Source organism: Arachis ipaensis, chromosome B07, assembly GCF_000816755.2.
Source record: "Arachis ipaensis cultivar K30076 chromosome B07, Araip1.1, whole genome shotgun sequence".
NCBI classification, from domain to species: domain Eukaryota; kingdom Viridiplantae; phylum Streptophyta; class Magnoliopsida; order Fabales; family Fabaceae; genus Arachis; species Arachis ipaensis.
Genome location: NC_029791.2, coordinates 121,449,704 through 121,468,555, shown reverse-complemented (window position 1 = coordinate 121,468,555; position 18,852 = coordinate 121,449,704). Strand labels below are relative to the sequence as shown.

At 39.0% G+C, this 18,852-nt stretch overlaps 1 non-coding gene across 1 annotated transcript; it reads left to right on the top strand.

Annotated features, from left to right (window-relative positions):
- Positions 1,806-1,889, top strand: TRNAM-CAU. Its single transcript is given in 2 exon segments — positions 1,806-1,843; positions 1,854-1,889. It is a non-coding gene; the product is annotated as a tRNA-Met (tRNA).

The window sequence follows — 18,852 nt, the reverse complement described above, 5'->3', positions numbered from 1 at the left end:
CGTATCCATATTTTGATATTAATAAAATTTATTTATTAAAGATAATTTAATATTTATACTAATCAAAATTATTAAAACTGTTGGCCTTAAGATTTTTTTATTAATTTAATATTCAGTTCAATTTTAATTTTTTTTTATCTTGACATTAAAAGAGAGGTTAAACCTATAAACTTATGTTATAGTTTCCTGCGGCAGCATGATGGCAATTAATGACTAGTACACTGTCGCTAATATATGATCAACTTACTTAATGTTCAGTTATGGCTTGAGGACTACATTGATTTTTGATAATTTAATGTATTTAAGGGTTATTACTTAATTACTTATTATTAGTAGGCCAGATGCGTTCCACTTGCACCTTGCACTTTCTCTGCACCTCTGAAACTGAAAAAATGACACAACATAATTGCCTTTACGTAGTTATTAACTGGGCACATATATTATTTTATGGTGTTGCTAACCTAAAATCACGAGAACAAATATAGATAATAAACAATAAGCCAGATTCACGAGGGAATAGCACTAAGCTAATTTTTTTAGTGTGAGTTTCATGTATATTTACGAAAGAAACACTTGCTGGGTGTCCGCTTACAATGGCCTAAATTCCCGATAGTCGCAAAGACAAGCCCAGCGAATGTGATGGTGCATGCACCTCTGGATATTGAATCAAATTTTCAGACAAATACTTATTTTATCATTGACGTAGTACTTGGTATAGTTTTTAAAAATGTATCTGAAAAAATTATCCTATAATTTAATAATTTATACGCTATGAATCTATGATATAAATTTCAATTTACATAATACTTATTTTAAGGTATGTGAGTGAGATTTTGAATTGAAATAATTTTTGGGCACACCAGTTTCTCCTATATCTTGAACAAGGTCAAAGAATCTAACGACATTATTAGCTAATACTAATAAATAATTAGGCCAACACGCACATTACGTCTTAGCGTTGAATATATTTCATTGGATTCGGTCTGTCCGTGATGCAGAGGACTGGATGGTAGCTGTGCGAGCTAGATATTAATCAATGGAGTCATCAATTGACATTGTGAATTGCCCATAATCTCCTCTTGAATGTTTGGTGGGATTAACAATACATAGCTTTTTTATATATATTTGGGGTTGGTATCGTATATAAATGGGGGAGCTGCTACCTTGGCCAACAGCTTGGTGTCCGCTCATGTTTTTCAAGCAAACTCAATCATAGAGGATAGAGGATAGAGGATAGAGCCTTTATTTTATGCCTCCTTTTTTTAATTTTCCTTTGGTCCTATCCGATAACACACCAAGAAAGGCATTTATTTGGATTTGCATAGGAAAGTTCCGGAAGTAGTACGCTAGGTGTTAATGTAACACTAAATGTAAATAGTTTCGTCAAAAATTATAAATTATAGCAGGGACGAGGTGCGCTAGAATCATGCACACAACACACACCAATTTAGTTGAAAGGTTGTCGTCGGGGGACATGTAAAAAGAGGCCATAGAATTATTCTATTTTCTTTTTTTTTTTTTCTGGTCAAAGGTCATATAATTAAATGGGACTAAGAATAGTTTTATAACACAAGTTAGTATCTAGCTTGGGCTTGAGCTGACCACGCATGTATTGCTGAAATCTAATACTAATCAAGCAATCCCTTTGTCTTCCAGTTTTCATGGAAAAACATACAAGGGGGAACTAGGGAATTGAAATTAGCTCACATTCTGTGTTAAGTGTTAACTCTAACGAGAAAAGATGAAACCACGATTAAGTGATTAACTAAAGATTTTAATAATTAAGGTGCTATAATAACTATAACGGGGTGGTGGCGCAGTTGGCTAGCGCGTAGGTCTCATAGCTTAGAGTAATCCTGAGGTCGAGAGTTCGAGCCTCTCTCACCCCATTTTGCTTCCTTTTTATTTGGTTTTTCCCTTTGTTCTTGGTTTTTGGTCATTTTTTTTTCCATGAGGTTTGTGAAGGAAATGCTACTACGGGCCCAATATAAATGGAATAATTAGTCCGTCGATAGCATATTAATCTTCTTAAGATCGTGTCGTGTCTTTTCGTGAAGTGGACTAATCGGCCTATCAATATTATTCAGTCCGAATGCAAGAAAACTTTTTTTTTTAGCCAACACAAATACTACGAAAAGGTATAATGAAAAATAGGGGGGAAAATGACACTCTCGCAACTTTTTAGAATACCTTAAAACTATAAATATAAATTCTGTGGTGTCTCTTTTAAAATAATTCATTTTTATATCTAAAAAAAAGTTGGAAAAAGAGTGATCCAAATAACATATCTTAAGAAAAAGTTGTTATTGTTCTCCAAAATAAAATGGTTCACCGAAGATGAGGTACTAATAAATTGTTCACCATCTCTTTTGTAGTTTTTTCTGATAACAATTAACATATCTATAGATTTAGATTACTATAGATTGGTGTAATTTAAATTTTAATATTTAATTTAGTTGAATAATATAAAATTAGTTTTCTTTAAATAATTTATAAAAAGGAATTTTTTTTGTAAAGAGTATAATTGAGTGAAGAATAAAGATTTTCACCAAATTTATAAAAACATGTGTATTGCACGTAATATTTTGTTTGTTAAACTTTTTCTATTTTTGAAAAAAAATAATCTTTACTCTTAATTGAAAGTACAACGCACTATAGTATTTGTTTATATCCTATCCCAACAAATAAAGCCAGGCCTAATAATGAAGAAAGGTCCACCAAAAGAAGGAATATCGAGAAACCCCCAACAAACGGATTCAATTAGAAATCCACCACCCTGAGAATGAGGAACCTCCACAAACAACAGAGATACTAGGTATAGTCCATGGCCAATGAGAGCGACTAGAGTAGCTCAAGCAAGAAGCTAAGCGACAGCGGGAAGTAGAACGAGAACTGCGGAGAGAGGTAAGGCGACGAAGGGAGTTGGAAGAAAAGCTCTTAAAACTAAAAGCCGACCTTCGAAGTTGGAATAATCGAGCTGATAGAAAGGAAAGCCCCTAAGAGGAGAAGATCCATTCGTGGAAGAGATCATGCGGGTCAAAGTTCCTAGGAACTTCAAATCTCCCGACATGGATCTCTATGACAGAACCGACCCAAGACACCATCTTAGCAACTTCAAAAGTCGAATGTACCTAGCTGACGCCTCTGATGCCACACGCTGCAAGGCCTTCCCAACAACCTTGACCAAAGCAGCAATAAAATGGTTCGACAACTTATCCCCCAGATCGGTAACCTATTTCGATTATCTAGCAAGGAAGTTTCTTACCAACTCTATCTAGAAGGATAAGGTAAAGCATGCCCAGAGCATGTTAGGAGTTAAACAGGAAACGGGAGAAATCCTTCGATAAACTCAGGTTGGAGGAAAAGGATCTGAAGGCATACCTAGATAATCTCTTCAGACTATGGGATATGGCGATCTGACCTCTTGGATACATCTCCCTATACACTACCTTTGGAAAGGGTGCAAAGTCGAAGACATGAGTGTTGATTACATTGTGGTCGACGTAACAGCTGCATACAATGCCTTAATAGGTCGGACCACTTTGAACTGACTTGTAGCTGTTGTCTCCACACCCTATCTGTGCATGAAATTTTCCACACCGAAAGAAATTGTCACCATTAAAGGAGATCAGAAACTAGTATGTAAGTGCTATAATGAAAGCCTTAATAAGGCAGTCCTAGGGGAAAGGAGGTCAACACTATTGAACTAGGTGGTCTCCGAACCCAGGAAGAACTAGTCCCCAACCTGGAGACAAAGTAGAGGAAGTACAAATCGAAGATCACCTTAAAAAAAACAAGCATAGGGGCTAACTTAGAAGAAGACCTGAAAGAACAGCTCATTGACTTACTAAAAAGGAATTCTGACCTCTTCGCTTGGAAAGCCTCCGACATGCCTGACATAGATCCCGACCTCATGTCCCATAAGCTTGCAGTATATCCGGGTTCCCGACCTATCCAACAAAAGTGTTGGAAACTTGGGCTAGAAAGGACACAGGTCGTGGAAGAACAAGTGCAAGCCTTGTTGGAAGCAGGGTTTATAAGGGAGGTAAAGTATCCATTGTGGCTAGCTAATGTTATTCTGGTGAAAAAACAAAATGGAAAACGGAAAATGTGCATTGATTACACTGACCTCAATAAAGCTTGTCCCAAGGATCCATATCTTCTCCCTAGCATCGATGCAATAGTCGACTCGTCCTCAGGCTATCGATATCTATCTTTCATGGACGCTTACTGATGCGTGAGCATCTTATACCCTTTTTCTAGTTATTTTTACAATGTTTTTAGTTAGATTTCAATTAATTTTACTTGATTTTTGTGCAAAATTTACCTTTGGATGCTACTTTGAGTTTTTCTTGTGTTTTTATGGTTTTAGGTGAAATTTGGAGCAGTTTGGAGAAGCCTGGAGCAAGAAACGCCAGCTCCTCCCTGGGCGCTGAACGCCCAACCTAGCGTTCAACGCCAGTAGGGGGCACGAAGTTAGAGGCGCGCTTCCTTTCTGGGCATTGTGAACGCCCAATCCTGGCGTTGAACGCCAGCTTGCTGTCTGTTTCACACAACAATTGGGCCTCCAAGTGGATTTTAGCACTTATTAGTCTTATCCTATTTTATCTTTGTAACTTTTAATTTAAAATAATATCTTTTAGGTTTATCATTTATTATTAGGTTAGTATTTACGGAGAAGATCACTTAGGTTTTAGGGATATTCTTCTCCTCGCACTTTTGAGAATCCTGTTTTCTTTGTAAGTTATGAGCTACTAAACCTCTTGGTTAATGTTAGGAGCTCTATTTATTTATATGGATTAATATTATTACTTTTTTATTTTAATATATGTTTGATTCAATTCTAAGGTGTGTCTCGTTCTTAATCTAATGAAATTGGGTGGAACGGAAGTATGACCCTTTTTCTACATAAATTCTGGTGATACTCTGACCCAAGTCGCCTGAACTACAGCTTGAGAACACACCTCCTAGATGGCTAATCCACAACCTATTGGGGACATAGGAACATCTGTTCAGTCGGGATCTGGGGTGATTAGGGCCTTTGTGATATAAACTAGTTTTCTGAACTTCACCCTCTAATTCGAATTGAATGACCACGAAAGTGGCGTTTGATGAGGATTAAAGGAGATTAAATTGCTAAGGAATTAGGGTTTAATCACTTACAGTTTGCCATAGAATGAATCATTCATTGTTAAAATAGTTAGTAAGAATTTTTAATCCGGAAAGATAAACATCTCTGAGACCTTAACTGTTTTCTTATTATTGATTTTACACCTACCTTTAATTGTTCTCTTTAATATCTTGTTTTATACGCTTTTAACAACAACCATCCTTGACTGTTTCTTGACTATGTGCAGCAAGATAACTATTGCTTGCTCAATCTGATAATCCTCGTGAGATCGACCTTCACTCACCTGAGGTATTACTTAGATGACCTGGTGCACCTGCCGGTAAAGTTGTGCGAGTTCTAATTTCGTGCATCAAGTTTTTGGCGCCGTTGCCAGGGATTATTCGTGATTGACAACTACCGGCTGTCTTGTTGATTAGATTACGTATTTTTATTAGTTTTGTTTAATTATCTTTCTTTTGATTTTCGAAATCTTTCTTATTTATTTTTCTTAATTTTCGATTGTTATCTTATTTATCTTTCCTTTAATTTCGACTTTTTTCTTTTGTTTTGGCTATCTTATTTTTATTTGATTTCAAATTTTAAGTTTGGTGTCCCTTTAGTGATTTTTTATTTTTGGTTTAATCAATTTTCTTTTTAATTTTTGATTCATATCTTGTTTATTTTTCTTGATTCTCGATCTTTATCTTATTTATCTTCTCCTTGATTTTTGAATTTTGTGTTAGTTATTTTATTTAAATTCAAATTTTAAGTTTGGTGTTTCTTTAGTTTTTCTTTCCTTCTTTATTTTCGAATTTCAAAAATTTTTAAAAAATGTTTTCTTTTTAATTTTCAAAAATTTTAGGTTAATTTTTGCATTCTTGTTTCGAATTTTTTTAGCTATAATTTCTTACTTTATGTTATTTTATTTCTTTTTGGATATCTCACTGAGAGTCCTCTATACTTTGACATAGAGACTCCTACTTTTTTCTTTCTTTATTTCTTGTTGTTTATTAGTAGGAATAGGGACAGGGAACCCCTTCTTGATTTTGATCCTGAACCTGAGAGGACTTTAAAGCGGTGTTTGCAACAAACCCAAGCCTACAAAGCTGGAGAGAATCTCACAGAATCTCTTGAGAAGGAAGCTGAAGAGACCACTATGGCAGCTAACAACCGAAATGCTGGAGAAGAAGGAAGGAAGGTGCTTGGCTCATACACTGCACCCACATCTGACTTCTTTGGGCGCAGTATATCCCCTGCCATTGGTGCCAATAATTTTGAGCTCAAGCCTCAACTGGTCACTCTAGTGCAACAGAACTGTCAATTTCATGGACTCTCCCAAGAGGACCCTAACAAGTTCATATCTGATTTCCTGCAGATCTGTGATATGGTCAAGACGAATAGAGTGAACCCTGAGGTTTATAAGCTCATGCTCTTTCCTTTTGCTGTAAGGGACAGAGTAAAGCTATGGCTGGATTCTCAACCCAAGAAGAGCCTAGACACATGGAATAAGGTGGTCACTGAATTTTTGACTAAGTTCTTTCCATCTCAGAAGCTAGGGGTGTGCATGGGCCGGGTGAAACCGGGTTTGATGTGACCCAGATCCGACCCGAAATATATACCGGGCCTATTTGTTAGACCCGAACCCGATCCTAGACCCGATGAAACCTATACACTTTCGGGCCACGATTATACCGGGTAAAAACCGGGTGAAAACCGGGCCGTTAACATTATATTACCTTGATACCTTCTTGTAAGTTAGCATGTAAAAATATCCAAATTTCCAAGACTCCAACCATTATTTGACAAGCTATGACCCGGACCCGACCCGAAATAATGACCGGGTCTACTTTTGAGACCCATACCCGGCCCTAGACCCGATGAAATCACATCAAATTAGCCCCTAAAGTGTTCGGGACCGGACCGGGTCTTCGGGCCGGGCCGGGCCATGCACACCCCTATCAGAAGCTGAGTAAGTTTAGAGTGAAAGTCCAGACCTTCAGACAGAAAGAGGGAGAGTCCCTCTATGAGGCTTGGAAGAGATACAAGAAGCTAATCAGGAGATGTCCTCCTAACATGATTTTAGAATGGACCAGGCTGGAAATTTTTTATGATGGCCTCTCTGAGATGGCCAAGATGTCACTAGATCACTCTGCAGGTGGATCACTACACATGAAGAAGATGCCTAAGGAAGAAAACGAGCTCATTGATATGGTTGCCAATAACCAGTACATGTACACTTCTTAGAGGAACCCTGTGAACACTGGGATTACTCAGTGGAGAGGAGTCATGGAAGTGGACACACTAGACGCCATTTGGCTCAAAACAAGCTTATGTCCCAGCAAATTAGTATGATTTTCCAACAACTAAGTGGGATGCAGGTTTCAGCTGTCAACACTTAAGATGCACCCTATGAAGGAGACGTTGGTGACATTGCTCAGACCACCATGGAGGAAGTGAATTACATAGGAAGTTCCTCCAGAAATCCCAACAATAATCCCTATGCAAATATATTTAATCAGGGATGGAGGAATCACCCTAACTTTGGGCGGAGAGAGTAACAGAGGACTCAACAAGGCTTCGACAACAATCAAGGTGGAACCAATCAAAATAGGTTCAACAACAGATAGTTTCAACCCTCTCAGCAACAGATGGAGACACCTCAACAAAGCCTCTCTGACTTAGCCACAGTATTTTCTAACCTCTCCAAGACCTCTCATAGTTTTATACAAGAGACTCGGTCTTCAATTTGGAACTTGGAGATACAAGTGGGTCAGTTGAGCAGCAGGATACCTGAGAGACCTCCCAACACTCTTCCAAGAAACACAGAGGTAAATCCACGGGAGGAGTGCAAAGCCCTCACCATGGGCAAGGAGGATGTGCCTAAAGAGGAGGATGTTGCTGAGGATTTAAAGGAGAAAAAGACTCAAGAAGAGACTAGAAGTGCACTAGTACACACCCCAGTAATAATAAAGGAGCCTGAAGTACAACATCTTTAGAACATGCAAGAGGAGACCAAAGATGAGCAACTTGCTCAATTCTTGGCAGTCTTCAAGAAGTTACAAAATACAGAGGTAAACCCAAGGGAAGAGTGCAAGGTTCTCACTATGGACAAGGAGGCCGACCCCAAGGAAGAGCAAGCTGCTGAGGATTTGAAGGAGAACAAGGCTCACGAAGAAACTGGGAGTGCACCGATACACTCCCCTATGGAGATGAAAGAGTCTAAAGCACAACACCCCCTGAACGTGCAAGAGGAGACCAAGGATGAGCAACTTGCTCAGTTATTGGCAGTCTTCAAGAAGTTACAAGTTAATATTCCTTTTGCTAAGGTGTTGGAGAAGAAACCCCCTTATATGGCCTATCTGAAAAACGCAATTTCTGAGAAGGAGGCCCTAAGGGGAGATGAAACTGTGGTGCTGACCAAGGAGTGCAGTGCATTAGTGTAAAAACTGCTACCTCAGAAAATGCCAGATCCCAGAAGCTTCCTGTTTCCCTGCACTATAGGGACCATTACATTTGAGAAGGCACTATGCGACTTTGGATCAAACATAAATCTGATATCTCTATCTGTGATGAAGAAGCTGGGAATTCAAGAGGTGCAGTCTACAAGGATCTCACTAGAGATGGCAGACAAGTCCATGAAGCGGGCATTTGGAATGGTGGAGAACGTCCTTGTAAAGGTTGAAGACCTTACCTCCCTGCAGACTTTGTGATACTTGACACCGGAGAGGACAAGAACGACTCCATCATCCTAGGAAGGCTATTCCTAGCTACTGGAAAGGCCTTGATTGATGTTGAGAGAGGAGAGTTGGTTCTGAGTTTATGGGAGGACCATATAATGTTTAAGATGCCCAACCCCTACTCTCTCTCAAATAAATGAGGTAGTATTGTACAACACTTAGTGTTTCAACCTTCTCTCTCGGTGGACAGCCATACAGAGCCCCCTGACATCAAACCTAAGTTTGGTGTTGGGTATTCACCTCCCACAATTGAAGGAGAGGGTCTTAAGAAGAAGGTACCCAAGGACTGGAGGAACAAGAAGATTCCTACTGAAGACTTCTCACCTGGCATGAGGGTAGTTTTCACAAGAAGTCTAGTTATACCACACACTGTGAACCGGATCCTGTCTCTAGAGCATGTTGAACTGATTCATGAGAGCACAGGAAAGAAGTTCACCATGAGGGCTGAAGATCTGAGTCCCTATGAACCTCCGTAAAAGGAGCTGTCCGTCAAGCTAATGACGGTAAAGAAGTGCTTGTTGGGAGGCAACCCAACCATACGTATCATATAGTTTACTTTTCCTTTATTTTATGATAGTTTAGCTTATTTGAGTTTGATTTCATATTAAATTATTTTCTATTTATTTTCATAGTTTTTCTCACTTTTCTAACGTTTGTGATCATGTGTAGCACTTAGAACAGAAACAAAAAAATACAGCAGGACAAACAGAACACCCTGAAGGATACCCCCTGCTGGCGTTGAACGCCAGAACTAACGTTCAGTGCCAGAGGGGGATGCAAAGTTGGACGTTAAATGTCCAAATGGGAGATATTCAAAGCCATGTTTTGATCCCTCTAGGACATTCAACTCCCATTCTTGGCGTTGACGTCACCCCCCCCCCAAAAGGGGATCCCCCTCTGGCGTTCAACGCCACTCCGGCGCTGAATGCCTGGGGGGAGGCAGCAAGGTGAAGTTTGGATTTTGGAGTCTTTGGCCAATGGATAAAATCCAACCACCAACCACCCCACCATTAACTCACTCTTACCCCCTTCTCTCTCCTCTTTCACCCACTTTTCTATCCACATTCATCCATTCCATCACCTAGTGGTGGAACCAGAAATTTCATAAGAGGGGCCAATTAAATATAAATATAACAAAAATTAACAAAAATGTTGCTCGACGATGCTTCATCGAACTAAAATCATCAATTATCATCTCTGAAGTGAATTTTGAAGCAATCTCATTTTCAATATATACAATCATATAATCTGCTAAAAATTCATCTTCCATATTGTTTCGAAGCCTTATTTTAATAATATTCATAGCTGAAAAGGCCCGTTCAGTTGTTGCTGTTGTCACAGGAAGAGTCAAAACAGGACGAATTAAGCTATCAATTAAAGGATATATATTTAATTTTCCTGTCTCTGTCAATTTTTGACACAATTTAGCAATAGTAGACAAATTCTGAAAATCTGGAGCTTTAACCACATCAAGTTCATAATGTTGTAACTCATAATCCAATTGAATCTTTTCTTGCTCAGAAAAATCTAAAGAATAGAAATTCTTTGTAAGATTGCATATGTTGCAAACACTGAATAACTTGAAAGCATCTTTAGGATCCAAAGATGTACTCAATATGAGGAGCTCGGTTGCTTGCTCACTAAATCTACTATTTAGCTATTTCAATTGAAAATCTATCACGCTAGTAAAAATGTCGACACGGTAGTGGTGTTCAACAGTGACAACATCTTGTTTACGACGAGACCGAATTATGTCACTAAAAGAAGCACCCATATCAGGTATCTGAATAGCATGATCATTGCAGAAAGAACTAACTTTCTCCAAAAGTGCTCCCCAACTATTATCTCTTAACTATTGAATTAATGACTTTGTACTAGAAACCAGATGCATAGCATTCAAAATGTCTTGAGATTTTTGTTGCAATGCTTGACAAAGTTTATCAGTGATTCCCATGATTTCTTTCATCATATGCAAAATGAAAACAAAATCAAATGATAATAAAGATTTAAGAGCATAAGTAGCATCACCACGTTGAGAATATGTAGATCCATTAGTAGCCAAATCTTCCAGAACTGAAGTTGTTGCTCCAAACATACGTAAAAGGCTACAAATTGAGTTGAAGTGAGAGCTCCATCTGGTATCTCCTGATCTTTTTAATATGCCAATTTGATTAGCTCCCCTTCCTGTTTCAATTTGATTAGTTGCAACTAAATGGGAAATTTCAGTTGCATAAGTAGATCGTAATTCATCATTGCATTTGCAAGAAGAGCACACAACATTGATAATATTACTCAAACTTTGGAAAAAAGCATAAACATCAACAACTTCTTTAGCTGCAGCATCTTATACCCTTTTTCTAGTTGGTTTTACATTATTTTTAGTTAGATTTCAATTATTTTTACTTGATTTTTGTGCAAAATTCGCCTTTGGATGCTACTTTGAGTTTTTCTTGTCTTTTTATACTTTTAGGTGAAATTCGGAGCAGTTTAGAGAAGTCTGGAGCAAGAAACGAAAATGCTGTCAGCTCCCCCCTGGGCGCTAAATGCCCAACCTGGCGTTCAATACCAGCAAGGGGGCATGAAGTTAGAGGCACGCTTCCTTTCTGGGCGTTCAACGCCCAATCCTGGCGTTGAATGCCAGCTTGCTGTCCGTTTCACACAACAATTGGGCCTCAAAGTGGATTTTAGCACTTATTAGTCTTATCTTATTTTATCTTTGTAATTTTTAATTTAAAATAATATCTTTTAGGTTTATCATTTATTATTAGGTTAGTATTTAAGGAGAATATCACTTAGGTCTTAGGAATCTTCCTCCCCCCGCACTTTTGAGAATCCTATTTTCTTTGAAAGTTATGAGCAATTAAACCTCTTGGTTAAGGTTAGGAGCTATGTTTATTTCTATGGATTAATATTATTACTTTTCTATTTTAATATATGTTTGATTCAATTCTAAGGTGTGTCTCATTCTTAATCTAATGAAACTGGGTGGAACGGAAGTATGACCTGTTTTTCTTAATGAGTTCTCGTGATACTCTGACCAAGGTCGCCTGAACTACAGCTTGAGAACACACCTCCTAGATGGATAATCCACAACCTGTTGGGGACATAGGAACATCTGTTCACCCGGGATCTGGGGTGATTAGGGCCTTTGTGGTATAAACTAGTTTTTTGAACTTCACCTCTAATTCAAATTGAATGACCACGGAAGTGGCGTTTGATGAGGATCAGAGGAGATTAAATTGCTAACAAATTAGGGTTTAATCACTTACAGTTTGCCATAGAATGAATCATTCATTGTTAAAATAGTTATTACACCTACCTTTAATTGTTCTCTTTAATATCTTGTTTTATGTGCTTTCAACAACAACCATCCTTTACTGTTGCCTAACTATGCCCAGCAAGATAACTATTACTTGCTCAATCCGACAATTCTTATGGGATCGACCCTCACTCACCTGAGGTATTACTTGGATGACCCGGTGCACTTGCCGGTAAAGTTGTGCGAGTTCTAATTTCGTGCACCACTTACTCGGGATACAACCAAATCCCGATGTACAAGTCGGACCAGGAGAAAACTTCGTTCATAACTCCAAAAGTTAACTATTGCTACATAGTGATGCATTTTGGGTTAAAGAATGCTAGAGCCAGGTACCAGAGGCTGATGAATAAAGTGTTCTCTTTCCATCTGGGAGAACTCATTGAAGTAAATGTAGACGACATGCTCGTCAAATCCAAATAGAACTTAACACTGCTATCCGACCTCTTTGAGGTGTTCTCTACAATAAAGAAGCATGGGATGAGGCTAAAACCCTCAAAATGCACCTTTGTAGTAGAATCGAAAAAGTCTTGGGTTTCATGCTAACTCAGAGAGGCATAGAAGTAAACCCGGATAAATGTCAAGCCATACTCAACATGAAGAGCCCGACCTGTCTTAAAGAGGTCCAACAATTGAATAGAAGGTTAGCAGCTCTATCCAGGTTCCTAGTAGGATCCGCTCTGAAATCACTACCCTTATATTCCATACTCAGAAAGGGGAAGCTTTTCGAGTGGACTCCAGAATATGAGTAGTCCTTCCAAGACTTCAAAGCCTTCCTAGGTCAACCGCTCATACTTACCCGACCTGTTAAGGGTGAAGAACTCGTATTGTACTTAGCAATAACAAACCGAGCTATAGCTTCGTCTTTGATCCGTGAATACACAAAGGGATAGCAGCCTATAAAGTTCACGTATCAAGGAAAGAGATGAATTATCAAAAAAATAGAGAAGTTCGTATATGCCCTTATCCTCACCTCTCGATGGCTCTGGCCTTATTTTCAAGCCCACACTATAAAGGTTCGTATTAACCAACGAATGAAATACATACTGTAAAAGACGGACCTGGCAGGGCGAATGTTGCATAGGCTGTAGAATTGTCCAAATTCGACATAAAGTATGAAACTCGGACAGCCATCAAGTCCCAGTATTGCTAATTTTGTTGCCGAGTATACAGAAACCCAAGGAAGCCCAAGTACATGGAGCATATTTGTAGACTGGTCGTCAAATAAAGTTGGCAGTGGGATAGGAGTTATGCTAGAAAGCGACCAAGAAACTCAGATAGAACTCTCATTGAGGTTCGAGTTTCCAGCTTCTAATAACCAAGCAGAATATGAAGTCCTGCTTGCTGGCTTGAAGCTGGCCAAAGAAGTGGGAGCAAAAAAGCTGATAGTGTTCAGTGGCTCTCAAGTGATAACTTCACAGATTAACGGTACCTATCAAGCCAAAGACTCCACTATGAAAAGGTACTTGGATGAAGTAAAAAAGCAGCTAACGCACTTCTTAGAAGGAGAGGTCCGACATATAGCCCGGGAATCAAACACCCGAGCTAATGCCCTCTCAAAATTAGCCAGCACCAAGCCAGGAGGTAACAATAGAAGCCTAATCCAGGAAATCCTGCAAGCACCATCAATATCAAAAGGGGAAGACAATCCAGAGGCAATGACCATATCCAATCAAAATTTGGGGTGGATGACTCCTATAATCAACTATTTTAAATTCAACGTCCTCCCTAAGAACGAGAAGGAGGCCAGGAGACTCATAAAGGAAGCACAAAATTACACACTGGTCCATAATGTCTTATACAAAAGAAGGATATCAATATCCCTCTTGAAGTGCGTTCCGACTTCTAACCCTAAGGAGGTCTTAGAGCAAGTACACAATGGCATATGTGGGAATCACTTGGGAGCTCGGTCACTAGCCAAAAAAGTGATTCGAGCCAGCTTCTTCTGGTCGACCTTACAAAGGGAGGCAACTGAGTTTGTCAAAAAATGCCCGCCTTCCCAGTAGCATGCCAACTTTCATGTTGCGCCTCTTGAAGAGCTTATTAGTGTCACCTCACCATGGCCATTTGCAAAATGAGGCCTTGACCTCCTAGGACCATTTCCTCATGCTCCAGGTCAAGTTAAATACCTTATAGTGGGGATTGACTACTTCACTAAATGGATCGAGGCAGAAACACTAGCAACCATCACTGCCCAAAGAAGTCGGAAGTTCTTTTACAAGAACATTATCATAAGGTTTGGAGTACCCGACTCCATCAACACTGATAATGAAACTCATTTTACTGACTCAACCTTCAAAAATTTGGTGGCCGACTTAAAAATAAAGCACCAATTCACATCGGTCGAACATCCTCAAGCCAATAGACAAGCTGAAGCTGCCAACAAGGTCATACTGGCCGGGTTGAAATGTCGATTACAAGAGGTAAAGGGGGCATGGGCAGAGGAGGTCCCTCAAGTTCTATGGGCATATTGGACAACCCCGCATTCCACGACAGGGGAGTCACCTTTCCGACTTGCTTATGGGATAGAAGCCATGATCCCTATAGAAATTGCTGAAGAATCTCCTAGGGTCATATTCTACAATGAAGGGGCCAATACCCGTGCACAAAAGGAAGAGCTCGACCTCCTTCCAGAAGTCCGAGAACGAGCTCAGATTAGAGAATGGGCACTAAAACAAAGGATGGCCCTACAGTATAATTAGAAGGGTATCAGGAGAAGTTTCATTACCAACAACCTCGTGCTGATCCAAAATGACATCAGAGTTCAGAAGCCGGGCGATGGGAAGCTAGCAGAAAATTAGAAAGGACCCTACAAATTGTTGAAGTCTTAGAAAAATGTTACTACAAAGTGTCCGACCTCCAAGGGTGGGAGCTCCCGAGGTCGTGGCATACGTGTAACCTAAGAAAGTACTACTGCTAGGTAGCGCACCTTGTTTCCTGGTGTACTCTTTTTCCCAACCTTAGGATTTTTTCTTAAAAAAGGTATTTTTTTAAAGGGGGTTTTAATGAGACACCAAAGCAAGGACTAAGGGTATTCAAGCCCTTACTGCATAAGTTTATATAAGGAAATTCTTGTTTATTAATAAAGTTCTTATTTCTTTCTTTAAAAGTTTCTTATCAAAAACACATTAAGTTAAGCTCGACAAACCGCGAAAATCATTGCCCGACCTAAGACAATCGGCAAGATGAAGCGACGAGGTACAAATTAATGTAAGAAATTATATAAACAATTCGTGAAAACCAACCTCAACACGGCGGACAAAAACGAAGTGTAGAAGTAACTTAACAAAGTCTGACTACACGAAGTCGGAATTAGGAAAGGAAACACATAAATAAATTCGCTATTTATCACAAAAAATTGCCAAGATAAGAAATCTAGCAACTATATTTGGCTTTTAAGACCTAGCTTCATTTACTTAAAGGCATAAAAGTTCTTAAAAGTCCCAAAAAAGTAACTCGAATACAACTTTAAAAAGTTGTTAGAAATGCAACTGTAATAAAAGTAAAGTATTCAAAAAAGTTACTAAGCTATTACAAAGGAAAGTGTTCTAAGACCCACAAGTCGGGTAATCTTCAAAAAGTCACAAAACAAAAACAACTTAAGGACCAGCGCCAACTAGCGGATTAAGATCCTCACCAGTCTCGACATCCTTACCTCGGACAGGAGGAGTCGGAGGATGCACTGAGACTGGGACAGTCGGGATAGGACCAGGAGGCAAAGAAGGGGCTTCAACATTCAGGACCTCGGGCTAAACCTCCAGAATATTAGAGGTTTGCCCGGTTTGAGTCTTCGAATCGGGCAAAGCACCCTCCTCCTCGTCCTTGGGGGATCGTAAGATCTTTCCATCCACAACAATGTTGTCCTGACTGAACAAGGATAGATCAACCCCAGAAGCCAAGACCTGGATCTGAGGCTTCAAGTTCTCAAACATTTCATCCATCCCGATGACCACGGACTCCTGAAGGGAAGCATACTATTCTCAGAAAGATTTTAACTCTTCTTGAAGGTTGAGCTTCTACCCGTAGACCCGGGTATAGCTTTCCTCATAGCAGCCGTCTTAGGGGTCATAGTATCTGTCAAACAAGAGCAAAAACACATTAGAAAAACAAAATACAACTAAAAAATTATAAAAGTTAAAGGTCGGGAGACTACCTAGCTCGGACCGAAGCTGACCGGGGTCCCCTAAGAATCTCTTTGTGTCCAAGTAAGGAGCTCGGCCCTAGCACTATTGCAACACATTTACAAAATATTTTTCCACCTCATCTAGGCTATCTACACTGTACTTAGCTATAACAGGCTCTTCTTGCCAGTACAAAGGAAAAGAAGGCTCTTTATTCTCATTTAAATAGAAAGACCAGGTGCCCTCTACAGCTCGGATCTTAAAAAATTAGTTCTTAAAATCGTGAAAAGACTCATCAAAGATAGAAAATCCTTTCTTACCCTGAACAGCGCGGAAAGAGAACTAAGAAGCCTTCCCTTTCAACGTCCCGGGTTTGGTCAAAACGAACAAGTAAAAGAAGACCTTAGAAGAAGGTCAGACATCAAGTTCTCGGCAGAGAAGCTGAAAAATCTTTAAGAAGGTCCAGAAATTCGGATGAAGTTGAGAAGGAGCAACATTACAAGCCCAAAGAATATTGGATTCAAAATCGGTAAAAGGGAGTGAAACGCCTAACTTTGAAAAAAAGCAATCGTAGGCGTAAAAGAAAGGGCGTTCCGAGTTATCTAGAAGAGGAAAACATATTCTCTCTTCGGGATCAGACACTACTAGCTTGTAATTTCTCTCATCCTCTCTGTTCTCACAAATTTTATGGTGTCTATGGAACTCCTTCTAATATTGCTTATCAACTATGGGGACACAAGAAAGAATAGAGGTATCTACTCAATTAAGGAGACTAGGAGGAGCTTTAGTCGACATACTGAGAACAATAGAGCGCGACATAAAAACTATACCTACAAATGCAAAGTGAAGAAGCCATTACTAAAAGAGCTCAGACGTCGTCCAAAAGAAGTCGGGTAACAACCAACGAAACCAAAAAAGGCAATTTCAAAAATTTGCTACATACAGAATGAGTCGAAATGATGTCCCTCCTATACTACTATAGTAACATTATCGCATAGTCGTAACACCATTGGGGAAACACAAATGCAACCAAACAAACAATGAAAATTTTGGCAAAATTCAGAATTCCTCAAAATGATCTCAAGCAACAATCAAACGACAATAAACAGTTTCAAACAACTACAGTTCTACAAAATGGCAGATACACATCCAACACTCTATGTCGGTCTCGATCGATGAAGAAGACCGAAAGACTTATTAGCAAAATTAAAGCAACAACAGTTAAAAGCAACTCCAAGAATAAAAAAACAAACATATCAACATCGATGACATTTTTTCAAGGGACCACTCAAAACAGTCTTAAGCAAATAAATCACAAAAGATTGTCAAAAAGATAAGACACCAACCTTGATGAAAGTCAGAAGGGAGAGGGGCACGTCAAGCGGCAAAGTCACGGACGATCCTCTTCGTTAAATGCAAGCCAAGACGAAGAAAGTCTTGGGAAAGGAATCTCAAAAGTGAACGAAGCAGAAAAATCTTTACGGTAAGAAAAGGTTCTCTGTGAAAGAAGAAAGCGAAGAGAAAAGCAATAGAAGATCTTTTCAGGAATGTAAAAAGGGAGTAGAAGAAGGGACAAGGTGCTTTTATAAGAAACAAGGGGCAAAAAATTCTTCTTAACTCCTCTTTAAAAACGTGCGCAAATCCCAAGAAAAACTACCGTGCATTAAAATAGGTAATGTTCAAATTTTTTGAAAACACGTCGGATATATGACCTTTAAAAGCAGAATACCCGACGTCAAATCAAAGGGCCACGAATTATTAGAGTCCGACCTCTTGAAAGTTTGGGACTCAAGCAGGGACACTGTTCATACCCTGCCCCAACAAATAAAGGCAGACCCAATAACGAAGAAAGGCCCACCAAAAGAGGTGGCCTCTATAGCATACCTGACCTCTTTAAATAGGTCGGGCATAATGAAGGAGCTTAGCTCTACCTATCCAAATAGGTAACTGCCTCCACAGATTTTTTCCACTATCTCTATCTTCTCTAAAAGATAGGTCTCAACAACTCCCAAGACAACATAAAGCATAAAGGGAACGAATATCCATCCATAAAAGTGGAATTACTCCAATAAATGTGGTTAAAATTTTATTATAAATACATTAATATCCCTCAAGTATAATTTATGTTTTAATCTACAAAAAAATTGCATAAAATCCTTATTAACTTAAGTATTAGAATCTCTTGTAAGTATCACTCTCCATCTTCTCAGAAAAAACTCGGACTACAATAACTCAACACTAAACAAGTTAAATGTTGTCTTATAAAAAATTTAGACCTCACATTTAGGTCCAAATGAACGTTCTAGATAATTTTTGAAATAGGATTCTTTTTTATAAATTCGAACGATTAAGGATTAGTTCGCACGTGGTAGTTGCGCAAGTATAAAAGGTGTATAAGCTAGTTAGTTAGGATAGACCTGTGTGTATAAATACACCTGAATATATAGCAATGAATGTAAGTACAATTACTTCCATCAATTACATCTAACTACGTGCTTCCTACTCTATCACCCCGCTCCTTTTTCTCTCTCTTTTCTGGATTTTTCAGACCACGTGATAGAGGCTCTT